General features: G+C 38.1%; 1 long non-coding RNA gene across 1 annotated transcript; it reads right to left on the reverse strand.

The window, feature by feature from the left end:
* Positions 1-4,044: 4,044 nt before the first annotated feature.
* On the reverse strand, positions 4,045-9,379 carry LOC136283799 (uncharacterized). The gene is made up of 6 exons (XR_010718912.1): positions 9,147-9,379; positions 7,537-7,611; positions 6,149-6,207; positions 5,741-5,800; positions 4,586-4,639; positions 4,045-4,375 (listed from the first exon to the last, which is right to left on the reverse strand). It is a non-coding gene; the product is annotated as an uncharacterized lncRNA (long non-coding RNA).
* Positions 9,380-12,684: the final 3,305 nt, after the last annotated feature.

Genomic DNA, 12,684 nt, shown 5'->3' on the forward strand with positions numbered 1-12,684 from the left:
GGTTCCAATAGTAGAAGTAGAGTGCCTAGAGAAGTGTCCGGCCATTGCAATGGTAGGATTAAGCCGATTCCAAAAGTCGATAAGGGAATTGGCAAGCGTGTATCACAGGTAACACTCAAGATGTCTGGAAAATTCATACAGCCTGGCTCCGGTAAGTAGGCTACTTACCATCGTGAGCAAAATTAGGCGTCCCGCCAGACTTAAGTCTCGATTGGGAATTGGTCAATACGCTACCAGAAGTCCAGGCAGAGGCGGAATTTTCTATACTAATGCCTGAACACTTTGTTGGCTTCCCGCCCGCTGGCGGTACGCGTAATTATGCCCACGGTGTTAAAGGGCCCTTCCGCACAAACTACTATTTGTGATTTGCCCCAGTCGCCCCCACCTCAAAAATCTAATGTTCCGTCCGTAAGGGACCTTTTACATAATTCCAAAATGAGTTTCGTTCCGGAACGAAATGAATTTCATACCGTGTTTATATGCAAAATAATTTAGCCTGTATAAACAAGTATTTGTGTCCTTTTCTGTCTTTTTCTATGCTTCTTTCGCTCCTAAAGAGGATTTATACAGATACAAGAGTCGTACCGCGTTTATATTATACAGTTACAACAGGTCGTCCAAAATGAGTGTTTCGTTCTGGAATGAAAACCCCAGTAAACTCTAGTAAAGTTCACATGGCAACCAGGTGGACAATCAGACATAGTTTGATGCTACTCTGGTTTACAGATTTAATAAATGTAACCGAAAAAGTTACAATTCATAGACCCAACGTTTCGACACTCCTGTCTAGTGCCTTCATCGGGAGTGATCTAAACGCTGCAACTAGAGGTCCTTTTATACGTTCACTAATTAGCTGTCTTTTTCCTGACGAGGAGTAAATAGGCGTCAGGAAGTAAGCCGCCATCATCACGATTTAATGGAGCGTAGGCGGAGTTAATATGCCAAGCCGTCCAAACAAAGGCGCTGGTGGTAACGCCGATTAGTGGTGATAGTTTTAGACTTATCCCACCCAATAGTGTGGTTAGTTAGGCATTTGTGGTCCGATAAAACTGAATTTTCTTTTTTACAAAAGAAGACCGCTTTTTGATGCTTTTTCAAACGTGTACCAAACTGACGTTTGGTCTGTCCGATGTATTCGTTGTCACAGTCATTGCAAGGAATTGAATAAATGGCGTCGGTTCGTTGTTCTTTCGTGACAGGATCCTTAGGTTTGGCAAAAATATGCGCCAAAGTCTGAAAAGGTTTTTGAGCAACTTGTGGCTAACAAAGATATGGAACGGTTTACCGGACTATATAAGGAAAGAGAACGATTTGATATGTTTAAGAGACTCATTAAAACGCACTATTTTAAAGAGACCAATAGCGACCTGTCTTAAGCTATTTTAGGTTTCTTTTATATTCTCTTTTATACTTCTTACTTGTTATGAGTTATGCTTAATTACCGATCAGCTTTAGTCAAGAAATATAACACCTTTTTTTTAAGTCAAGCAACAACAAAAAACAAAAACAAAAACAAAAGAATGAAATTGACGAATAACACGTCAATTTGTTACTGGGTTACTTGAAGTGCATTGGATGCGACACTTCAAGTGTGATTTACGAATGAACTGCTGCTTTCACGACTGAGAGAAAACTAAGTTAGAAGTTAAACTACTCGTAAGGCGTGGAATTTCGCGAAACATGGGACCGAAAGCTGTTTGAAAGGGTTCATACTTCAGACAGTCATCATCGAAAAGAGAGACTTGAGGTTGGGTAAGAGAACTTTTCTTTCGCTGTATAGCAAGCATTTCAACGATTTTGTTGAACTGCTGATGGAGTTGAAGCATTGCGTTAGAGGCTTTTTTCCTGGGTCAGGAAAGCACTTGACATGTACCTGTAACAGGTGGTTCGTCACTCCTTGCGACTGGTCGCTGTTGCCAATCGGTTATGTCCGGGTTGAAATTGGGACGAGCGCATTTTCTAAATGGAACTGAAGAGGCTACACGAGGTTTCACATTCAAAGTAATTAACAGGATTGGGAATGTCGACGTGCGGGTTAGGCGCGATGACTTTTTGATCGAAATGAACTCTAGGACCAACGAGTTTTGCCAAGGAGGTAACGATTCGCTGTAGAGCTTGAGATTTAGAAATTTCAGTTTCGAGAGAGCTAGGTGTTTTTTTCTTTGCTAAATATTAAATTTCTGCTGCTATTGGGAGTGCCGTTCCTGGAAAATCGTCACTTCAAGTCCTGATTCTGCGACTTGTGTAGGTTTTCTTAGCTCTAGTCATTGATATAGACGACATATTACTTATACCTGAACCACTGCGATGAGGAAAATGCCATTTTCTTCTTGAAATTCGAGAAGAACCGATTTGAGTGGCTGAGTGCTCAGGCGGTGGCTGAGCGTTGAATTGCGCTGTCTTTTGTTTCCCTCGGATCCAGCTTTAAGGTTGTTAACAGAAGTCTTCTTTGAGTGCAGACTCTCGATAAGGTGGTCGTGGAAGCTAAGAATATTCGACTAATCGGTAAATGGGATAATTAAATAAAACGCGGTTCTGTATACCATTCAAAGACAACAACGTACTTGGATAACTTATTCTTTATGGCGGCTACGTTTTCTTCGTCTGTATTTCTTTTCCCTTTTTCGTATTCACAACTGAAAGAAATCCAGAATTGTTTAAATTAGAGAGCTCTTCGACTTTTATTTTACCGCGCTCTTCGGTGGGCACGAAAGACGTACTTAGCCTTAAAGGTAGGTTCAGAAGGTGAAATTTAAACGCTCTTTATTTGATGTTCTGGCTTGTAAAATCGAAACATCTATCAGATGTTACACCTGACAAAATTTTTTTTCAGCTCCGAAGCAGAAGAACAATGCTTTTCGAGACTGATAACGAGTCACAAAATTTGGTAGGATAAAAAATTACCGGGCGCACTTGCCTCACTGAAGAGAAGACAGTTTTTTCCCTGAAAAGACTGGCAAAATTTTCCTAGTGCACCTGGGCCCTTATAAGTGGTGTTTGATTCTTAGAGACTAGTTGAGAATTTACCTGTATATTTAAAATGTAGCATCGATAATTAGAGAAAGAAAAGTCTCCATTTAGATTGTATTCGTCGTTTTAAATCAGGAATGATTTGTAGTGGAAGTTCGATTTTATCAGACAGAGGGTACGAGATGCTAAAAGCAACTGACGTGGAAGTATATGGCTAAAAATATGTTGCCTAACGAGGCAATTGGTAGTGTTGGACCGGTTTGTTGCTGGGGGAATATTGGTGAATATTAGTCTCCTAGTAACGAGGTTGTTGCTAAGAAAGATCTATCATGCAACCGGTTTGTTGCAGCAAAGAGCCGAAACATACGACGAGCTAAACGATGGCGTCGAAGTTTGGAATATGTTTATTGTTGTATGGTGAATCGTTCGTAGACAATAGAAATGGTTTTAGATAAAAAAAAAAATAAAAAAAAAAAAGAGAGAGGAAAGTCAAGATGAAGAATTTCCATTTGGAAATTGCTTTTAAGATTGCTGGTGAGTAGGATACAAAACAGGGGAACACTGGAACTATGATTTTTACTGCAATTGTTCATCGCATGGTAAAAAGGTAATTTTGCTTAGTTAAAGTTTGTAAATGTTTTTGTCATTCGGTGTGTTGTTTTGGTCGCATCAAGGTGTACGTATTAATCACAGTTCAAAGGCTTGAAGAGTTAATATTGTTGTCGACTTGAAATCATTTTGTACAGAAAAAGACCATCGTTTCCAAGCTTATTTATTTGGTGATCATTTCTTTTATTCTCATGACCTTACTGTGTGATTTAGGGCCATCACTGTTATTCCTGTTGCAACTTTGGCTGAGAAAAATGCCAATTGTGAGGATTTTCAGGGCGCAAACTACCTCTACGTGGACAACGGTCCAAATCGTAGCGTGCGGTCTTGACTTCTTCTTATAAATGGATGAAATTTCGTTCCCCATAGTATTCCTTATAATGTGTTCAAATTCTCATTCTTCGGACGCCTTTTGTGTGGCTAATATGTTATTTCATTGAAGTGACAGCCAGTTTTGAGAAGTAATATTGATTAACAAGATAACATTTTATTAAAAAAAAAACATGGGTTGTCATAACTGTCACAATTTGTTATTGGATTCTGAAATTGAATGCATTGATGACTTATCATTAAATCAGTGTTGTGCAGCTCTTTAGGTCATGTATAGACTATATCAAGTTGCAAATGTTTGAAGTTATGCTATTAACATATAATGCAGCATTTTGATATGAAGCTCAGTACATAATGGTGTAGAAGAGTATACTAGGAAGGTAATGAAGCAGAATCTTGTTTATTCGTCCTCAGCATCATTTTCATCAGACGTTGTTGACATGTTCTCAAGGTTTGATGTGGCAAACTGTGGGAAAAGAAGTCATTAACAGAAGGAGTGCATTAGAAGGAAGAAATGACATTTTAAGTGGGCATAAAAACTTCACAAAGGTGTATGATTATTGCTCTAGTGTGTAAATGTAAATTTTTGTGTTTTAACTATCAATGGTAATTGCCTTTCTTGTCTAATTGTAGTTGTGATTGAATTTAATTGTAAACTACATGAGTTGAAACTTACTGTTTTGCACACCTCCAACATATGATTAACAAAGACTCTGTTTTGTTGTGAGTTCTGTGAAATATAGGAAAGATAATTTGTCTCTAAAATGATGTGATCCACCTTAACCCTTCAACCACTAAGAGTGACTAACATCTAATTTCTCCTCACAACATCACCCTTGAACCAAACATTAAGGTCATGAGAATAAAGGATATGATCACCAACTAAAGAAGCTCTTGATTGTTGAACAAATTCTCCTTGTCAGAACCCTGGGAAATGTCTAGGAAGTAGTATGGAGATTATTCATACTGATGCTAGGGAGGAGAGGGTTAAATAAATACTTATAGTTGACAAGATCTGCAGAGGAAACCTGCTTTTTAGATTAAATTTGTGATGTCAGTGAATTAAATCTTTTAAAAAATGATCAAATGAATACACAATTAAGGTGTTACACTATGTTGAATTGGGTTTTTCACTGTACCAAAAGTTCACTTAAGGTTTTAAAGAATTTTTTTAGTTCCCTTTAACTCCCAGGATCGAGTGACCAAGACACAGTTTCTCCATACAAAATCAATAAAAATGTTCTAAGTTATGTGCAAGTAAGGAACTATGAATTAAAATGTATGCTCATTCTGTTAGGATTGATAAGATTTGATCAAATTTCATAGGCTGGGTATGGTACATAAATATGTATCCCTTAATTTGGAGCTTCAACATCCCCCTATCACAGCAACCTCCTCAGGCATTTGAAGTTTTGAAGATTTATTCTTGTTCCTGGGGCCAAAGTGTTGTTCAAATTCCCTACTCAAAGTGTTGGATTTAATAGTTAATTTTTGTAAAAGGCAATTGATAGTTAGTGCTATTTTTCTGTTTCGCTGTACCAGCGATCCAGTGATTTATAGTTAACATTTTTAATTGTTTGATGCAACAACACAGGTGATTTGGGTTCGTGAGAATGACAAGTGAATTTATGAACAAAATAATACAATAATTGTTTGTGCTAACAGTAGTTAGTGGGTTTTAGCTCTTGTGGTTCATATTTTAGGCATACATTAAATGACTTTCCATCTTCACTAAGGTTTTAATCATTATGCTAAACTTTGCAGACCTTTTTTTCTGAGTTGCCCAGGTTGAAAGGGGGATTTTAAAAGTTTGAATTTATTGGTGCATTACCTCTGTTCCTATCTGCTAGTTGTTTGGTGTTCATTTGTGCTACAGCATTTGCAGCAAATTCTGTAAAAAAGTAATAGTCAGTGATATCAATTCAATATCAAAAAGATGATTAAGGAAATCAAATAAAACATCAATTACAGCACAATTTGTTGATCAAATACAAAATTCTCCAATAAACCAACATTGTTATTTTCCTGCATATAACTTACAACATGTTTTGTAACGAAATGTGAGAAATATGCAGTCAGTAATAATTTAATGGACAACAATATTTGTGGCATATTACATAGAGCATTTAACCATTAGAAAGTCAATTTGCGATGTAATTAGAGAATTTTCCCTCTTCTTCTAAGTTGCCCCATGGTGAAAAAAGGATTTTAAAGTTTTGAATTTATTGGTGCAAATTACCTTTGTCTTGCAACTGTTGCATTTCCACTTTATGATCTCACTAATATTTGTTACAAATTCTGTACAAAAGTAATACAAATATGTGGTCACTGATGTTGCAGTTGACAACCATATTCATGTGGCTTATAACATAGTTCATTCATAAACATAGAAAAAGAGACACTTTTTGGTGAGAAAGCAAAAGGTATATATATTTCATGTATTTTTTTCAAATGGCATTATTTCAAAACAGGTGTGTATATGTATATGTATATGTATATGTATATGTATATGTCTAGTTATATCTGAGTGAATTCACCAAAACAGACCCAAAAAAACAACAAACTCAAAGTGAATATCGCAGAAAAAAACTTTCAAAATTAAACATTTTTTAACCCTACCCCACCCCTAGCCAAAATGATTAAGTGCATGAGAAGTGATGCCATGAAGTATGAGTCTGAAATGAATATACAGACAAAGTATAAAACAAATCCAGCCTCATAACAACTCAAAACAAGATGTCCACTTTTATGCAAAAAACAAATTCCTTGTAACTTGCAAGTCAAAAACCTACTCTACCCAATTTGCGCACAAAGCCATTTGCAACCCCACCTTGGGAAGGTTGGTGGTTGGGTTACATTTGGTTACTAGCCTTAATGTTTAAAGCCCTCTGCACTTTTTTTGGCCAGGCTCATTTAAAGGTGGGCAATGCCAGCTTTCCAGTGATTAAACCTTGCAATGTCAATTGAGCTCTCTTTTCCAAAGGCATGCTTTTGACACCCAACCACCCTCCAGCCATGGAGTGTTAGCTTAGTGAGGAGGGCATTGGGTTCTGTTAGAAACTGCAAAACCAAACATCCCCATGCCCCCCTCTTCAGGGGTTGAAGTGTGACAGGTTGCAAGGCTGATTACCAGTTTTGCAATGCAGGCTTTCAACCACAAGGAATAAGACAAGTGTTTTCTAGCCTCAGAGAAAAATGCCAGTCTACCAAAGGGTTTCAAAAATCTATCCTCTCCACCCCCTGAGGTTTCCATACAGAGTCATTTGTAAGTCACCTTTGGATTGTTTGGTGGCCAGGCTGCATGCAGGCACTAGCTTAAACATTCAATCCCCTGCATTTTCTTTAACCAGGCTGGCTTGAAGGAAGGCAATGCCCACCTTCAACCAAAACCTAAAAATCAGGTTTTTGCAGCCTCTGCTAAGCCTGCTGCTTTGGATGTTCAACAAGCCTTCAACCACAGGGTGTTCACCCGTTAGCTAAGCTCTAGCAGGGTGTGAACTCAAATGTCAATCTTGCAACATAATGGGCATGTTTTTGCCAATGCAATCAGATATATTTGTATATATGGACAAGTTGTATCTAGAACAGGAATGAAATTTGTAATTTGTGATGTATATGTATACCTACATTCAACTTAATTGGCAGTTGGGCTGGCACCCTGGTATCCATTCAAATACATACACTCTGTAATGTGTTGAAATTCTGAAAAAAAATATATATATATAGTTAGGTTGTCAGTGAAATTATCTGCAAGCATATTTGTTGCATATCATGTGATTCGTTATTTATACATGCAGGTTGATCAGAAGAGATGTTATGTTTACACACAATTTATACATACAAAAAATGGTTTAATAAATAATTAAAATGCACCAATTACATTATGAATTGTTGATTGCAGTGTTTGGAATTTTATTGTGTCTTGTGTCAGGTGGAGGACAATACAAAAAGGCTGCTTAAAACAGGTTTGATTGTAGCTCTGAATGTATTATTTGCAGGTTTCCATGTAAAAATTAATTTGAGTATCCCATTTCCTATTAACTATTGGCCTAACTATCCTGTATTCCATTAATTCCTGCAGTTGGTATTGCTATAGTTCCAATTAGATATTCTACAATCATCTGTTTAAAATATTTCCCATTCCATTGAATTTTTTCTTCAAGTATCCTGTATCTTTATAATTTTGACCTAAATATTCTCTATCTGACTGAAACTTCATTGATTGACACACATCAATCACAAACCCAGCTCCCTCTATAAAAGCAAAAAGAAAAATTTTTCCTCAAATTACTGTGCAAGAATAGATCATTGTTGAATATGTACGTAGCTTTAGGGTTTTTGTGGAATTTTGCATTTCTTTCTCAGCAAAACAAAGTAGCACTTTTAATATTGTTGGTAGAGTATCAGCAGGCTTCTAAGTGGCTACTATCAGCTTTTAGATGCAGGAGACAAAGCTGGAAATAGGATATGAAAAGCCAATAATGAATATAGGATGCAAATATCAGTCAATTTAATTGATTGCTTGTCAATCAAAAGAGGCAAATAAATGACTGTGTTTTTAGACTTTCGATTCATCCAATATTTGATAACTTTGAGGTCAACTATCTCTCCTTGCCAGAAAGCTACAACATTAATTTAATTACCCTTTATAATCCATCATTTCATCTCTGGAAACCATCCAAACAATATTTGGGCACTGCCGTATTTTTGTCTCAGCCTTTTTAAACATGCGACTATACCTTGAAGCTTCCATCAACTACACCTGTCACGCAATTCTGGCTCTAAGCGGTCACTTGGGTAAATAAACGTCTATATGTTACAGCTCGTTAAACATGATGGTTGATCAGGGAAGCTAAGAAATGTGAACAATTTTCGAGATTTTTTTTAAGGAATGGAAATTAATTTCACGTCGACAGAGATGCGTGTAGGCGAAATGTTGATGGGAAATCGTAGTGTTTCTTTCTTTTGTCCTTTATTGCTTTGGAGATTTACTAAAATCAGCAAATATGGCTTTTGTACGGCACAAACAATCATTGTTACCGCTCATTTCAGGAGATTTTAAAGTCACATGCTGAGTATTAGTTGACATACAAGCTCCCTGTGCAACAACTGCGGCTTTTAGAACCGCGAAATTCTGCCCTCTTGCTTGAGAGAAAATACCAATAGCTCTTTTAAATTCAAAAACTGCGCTACTATTCCAGAGATAGAACTAAAATAGTGTTGTCGTTGACACTTACCGCCATCGAACACTTCCGTGCAGAACTCCGCCAAAACTAACACGTACATAACGATGTACATCGTGACCCGAATACTTTTCGTTGCTCATGCTGTCTGCTAGACAAAAATTTCACAATATTCTGCAGATCTCTATTTGAATCTGCCTACCTCGATCGTAAAATATCTTCCCTTTTTTCAAGCATCCTATATCTACATGTGAATCTACATCTCTCTCGTTCGAGTGTTGCCGACGTTGACTTACCGATGTTGAATTGCGTGACTCAAAGAATGAGCCAGTAATATTTTGACCAGTGGGCTTCCTGCAAAATTTCCCGTGATGAAAAAATGCAAGGACATAGCCAGTTGGTAAAGACGATAAATTTGAGAGGAAAGTGAGATGCAAAGGTCTGTATTTATTTATAGCCTGTGGCAGCTGCCAGCTGTACCCTCCCCTGCAGTCTTTGCCTAAATTTTTCAAGGTCCCATCTGATCTTCTACCTTGTTCGGTAAGTTTCTGAAACGAGATCATAGGCATCAACCTCTTCGTCCTTATTCATACTTACAGAGGAAAACCTCTTCAATAAACCAGCTTTTGTCAGGGCAGATATTCGACTGAAGTATCCAGCGAGCTGCTGCTCTATCAACCAGTCTGTCCTATACAACATTTCTGGCCGGTGTCGTCTCTTAAACTCCATATTTGGAAAGCCATACTAGAGGCGGTTGACTTCTAACTAGTTTCCTCCCCTGTCCGGTACACGTCGAGGAGATACTTCTTTGCTTTCTGAGAAAAACGCATCTGCTTTTTGTGTTTTCCAAGGGGCCCATCCAAAGGGCCCATCCAAAGCGGTTCACCTGGCTTGTGAGGGATTGTTCGTCAGAGTTTTTGCCTCAGGTCCGACCTTGAACGTACCCACCCCTTACAGATTGGCAAGCTTCAGTCTATTTCCTCTTGCTCTAATCAAAGGCGGATTCTTTTGTCAGCCTCAATTTTTATCTTCCTATGTTAAGGTGCTTTTGGAAGGCAGTAAATATGACTGTAACGTTTTGATACATCCTTCCTCTTGACAAGAATATCTCACTTTCTTGTTCTGCCTGAGACTGATTGAGTAGTTCACGTGATGGCCCGGGTTCAGAGATCTGTGATCTGTGTACTGATAACCACCCGCTTCTACGATTAATTAGCTGAAGGCTTCCAGTATGATGATCCAAGTGAGGCCCTGAGGTGCTCCAAACTGTGCCAACTAGTCTGCGCTATAAACTTGTCGCAGTTCCAAAGTCAGAGGGAGGATCGCCTGCCTCCAAACTGTTTATGTGAGCGCCTCTACAGTATCTGCATATCCCCGGCAATCATATCATATAAAGTTCATCGCAGTCACCACTCACCAGTTAGGAGAATTGATGTTCAAATAAGCGCCCTTCTTGCCTTTCTTCCTTATTCATTGACTCTAAGATAACAGTCACAGTATGCGTACTTTAAGGTTTACAGTCACTTTGCCACCTGGAAGACTCGCCACGAGCTTTGATTTCTTCTGCCATCTTAAGATTTACCTCTCTCTCAACTTTACGTCTTCGATTTTTATGAGGAGGATACTAGCACTTACGATCCCGAAAGTCTGAATCACACACCAACCTGTGCACGATATTTGAGGCATATCGTGAAATCGTGGCCTTCGTAATCTCCAAATAAGCCAATACGAGCTAGAGTAAGCTTCTTCTCGGACTAAATGCATATTTGGAATACATTTACGTCTCTTAAGTTTTCTTTTATGTTTTACACCCACGAATTAAGGGTATGAGCTGTTGTCCCCCTGGCTAGCGCGAAAAAAATAACATTTGATTTACAGTCAGTTGTAAATAAACAAGACAACTGCGCCATCTTGACTTACTCAATTCGAGTTTTAGGTTGAATTGAGGGATTTTTAGACACTCGCTTACTTATGTAGCATCACTATGAGGACGCAATACAACTGATACACGTACACTGCATAGGATCAATACTATCTCTTGAGTTGTTGGGAGAGAGGGGAATATATTACTAGAAGTGTAAACTCTTTGAAAGTTACATGACGTTTCAGAGTTGTCTGTCTCCTACTGTCACTAAACATTGACCACCTCTCAAATTTTGTTGCATTGCAGTGAGAGCTTCATATATTTTACCCATTTTGAGGCGATTTCCCTGGTGAAAACGAGAGAAACTAGGAGGTGGTCTATCCTCCCCCGGAAAGAACCAAACCGGCAACCAGTTTGTCTGTTTGAGTTTTGGGGTAGATCCTTTAAACTGGCAAAGTTTCATTGAAATAAGTGAGATGGCATGTAGACTGCCTGGTGCTCTCGTGGACACACCCTCAAATTTTTGTCTCCGGATATTTCATTTCTAGTGTTCTAATTTTTTCACTCACCTCAGGTAATCAGCTCATATATCGAATCACCTTATATGGGAAATATTCACCTAACTGTTGCTAAGCACTGTTGCTAAGTTCCTTTTTACTTACGCCTCTGTCCATTGGAAGTAAAGTAAAATGCCCAAGAAATTGCACTTGACAGTAACGTTTCATGGTCTAGAAAAAGCGCAACACTACCAGAACAGAAAGAGAAGCCAGCTACCTACAAAATTTCAGAATGACTTCAAAATTTTGCGCACCAATTTCTTATTAAAAGCTTTTAAAATAACTGTGAGAACTGTTGCGGGCTAATTGGTCGAGAGCAAAAAGAATAAAACAATTTATCCAGCAAACTGATTACTACTATATTCGCTCTTTGAAGCAGTACGGAGTAGGGGAAGGAGGGAGGTTGGGGCAAGTAGGTTGGGGTAGGAATGATCGATGTTCTTGATTCATAAGAAACATAACTCACAGAAAGGTTTCCGAACAAAACCAGCCAGAATCCATCTCTTTAATTTCCTTTTTTAAGCAGAGCGAAGTGGAGGAGGGAAGGGGTTTGGGACGAGTAGGTTGGGGTAGGAATGAGAATTCCTCATGCACTCATACTCATAGTTCAGGTATATTAACGTTCGGAATAATTAGTGTGATGTTAAACGCCCTTAGAAATAGCTAAAGAAGGAGACGAGAAAGACACCATATCAAGAAAACGTGACATGATCGAGCCTTTTGTCGTGCATGCAATTACTTTTTCATGCCTCAAGAATGAAATTAATGTCATTTGCATCAAATGTAGGGATGAAAAACTCGTTTGGCTCCTATAATACGATAATTTGACGCTATATCTAGTGATACATGTATTAGGTTTACTATTTGACACTGGAATGCTGATCACCAGAACTTCATCACCAGAATTTATTTGATTGTAGGACGAGAATCAAGTCACATGGTTGGAGGAGAAACGATCAGAGAAATGCACGCCTGAACAATGAACAACAGTGCTTTCTGTTTTACTCTGTAACCTGGTTAAAACAGACGCTCACGATATTTTCTAAGATTTCTCTCAAGCTTTCTTTTATATTAGTGTCTTTGGAATTACTACATAATCCCTTAGGAAAGTTTCCCAAAAAAGAGGTGTGTATAAAAGTGTGGTAAAAACAAGAATATTTTTATTCTCAAA

The sequence above is a fragment of the Pocillopora verrucosa genome, chromosome 10 (assembly GCF_036669915.1).
Source record: "Pocillopora verrucosa isolate sample1 chromosome 10, ASM3666991v2, whole genome shotgun sequence".
Classification (NCBI taxonomy): Eukaryota; Metazoa; Cnidaria; class Anthozoa; order Scleractinia; family Pocilloporidae; genus Pocillopora; species Pocillopora verrucosa.